Raw genomic sequence first — 1589 nt, forward strand, 5'->3', positions numbered from 1 at the left:
GCAGAAATGGCGTGTGAAACTTCCTAGCAGTATCCTTAAAGGGAGAAGAATGTGCCCTTCAGCATCCCCTTTTTCCTTCCTTTTGGCTGGAATACAAGCATGATAGCTGGAGCACGGGCAGCTGTACTGGGTCATGAGTAGGCAAAGCAACAAGATAGAAGAAACCTGGGTTCCTGATGATCATGGCACCTCCCAGCCAGCCTTGGGAGGCTTATATCAAAACTGTATTTGTGTGAGAGAAATAAATTTCTCTCATCAGAGCCACTGTGATTTGGGGATTTCAGACACTTGTTACAAGGCTAACCCCAATTGAAACACAGTATCTCTTGGAGTAAGCAGATGGCGACTATAAAAATGGATGCAATGAAAAAGTGATATTCTGAAACTGCTCAGCTGCCCTTCAAGGCTCTGAATCTGAGCACTGCTTGCTTTATTAAAGAAGATATTAGTCATCAGTAGCCCCAGACAGCATCTTCTCAGTTTGTTCAGAGGAACTGACCCATAATTGAAAAGGGGAAGGTGTTCTCACAATGTGACTCAGTGCTATTTAGTGCCAAGTCCCTCGCCTCACTTCTGCACTGAAAGCGCAGCCCTCCAGGGTGAAGTCCGGGCTCCTCGGCGGCCTGCTCAGTGCCTTCTCTTCTGCCTGGAGCCACCACTCCATTCACTGTCCACGGTGCAGCTGCGATGAGCGTACCAGCCAGCGCCCACCAGCGAACAATGCTCACCACCTCCCTGTGCCTTCAGAAATGCTTCTCCCGGCTGGAACTCCGTTTCCTGCTCCTGTCTCCTGCTGCGCTGCTCCACATCACCCAGCCTCCACTCAGAGAGGACACCGTTCCTCATTTAGGAGACATTTATCGAACACTCACTGTTTGTGGTTGAGTGCCAGTTCTGGAGCCAGTCCTCCTGGAACCTGCCCCCTGCTGGCTGGGGGACCTGGGCGGCTTATCCAGCTTCTCTATGCCTGTCCCTCTCATCTGTAAAGTGAGGGTAATAATAGCACCTTCTTCACGGGAATTATAAAGTTAGATCAGTCAATACTCATCAACTGCTTAGAACAGAGCCAGCGCCCATTAAGCCCTTAGGACATGTATTGTTACATGTCAAGCAAGGGGGCTACAGCTGTGAGCCAGACAGGCAAGGGTTCTGCTCTCATGGAAAGGATGGGGTGACCTTCTAGAACCTGCTGCAGGCAGATCAGGTCTTACCAAGGTATGGGTTGGATGGTGATTGACTGTTACTGGCCTGTCTTCCTTTCTAGTCTGGGGACCTGTGATGGCAGGGAACCCTGTATCCTACTCACCTTTGGCTTCCAAGCACCTAGCTGGGAGTCTGGCTGTGGGAGATGCTCAGGAAACATTATCAGTAAAGGAATGATCCCTGTGAGATACCAGATGAGTGCAGAGACAGGGGCTGAGAGCTAACGTGGCCTAGGTCCCAGAGTAGCAGGTCACAGCTGGCATTCAAACACTACCCCTCCTCCCCCAGGGAGAGCATTAATCCATTCATGAGGGATCCACCCTAGGACTCAATCAGTTTCCAACACTGCCACATTGGGGATCAAATTTCCACATGACTTTTGGAGG

General features: G+C 50.5%; 1 pseudogene; it reads left to right on the forward strand.

The window, feature by feature from the left end:
* Positions 1 to 687: 687 nt before the first annotated feature.
* Positions 688 to 1589, forward strand: part of LOC103605155 — a 3427-nt pseudogene continuing 2525 nt past the window's right edge.

Source organism: Galeopterus variegatus, unplaced genomic scaffold, assembly GCF_000696425.1.
Source record: "Galeopterus variegatus unplaced genomic scaffold, G_variegatus-3.0.2 Scaffold5629, whole genome shotgun sequence".
Classification (NCBI taxonomy): domain Eukaryota; kingdom Metazoa; phylum Chordata; class Mammalia; order Dermoptera; family Cynocephalidae; genus Galeopterus; species Galeopterus variegatus.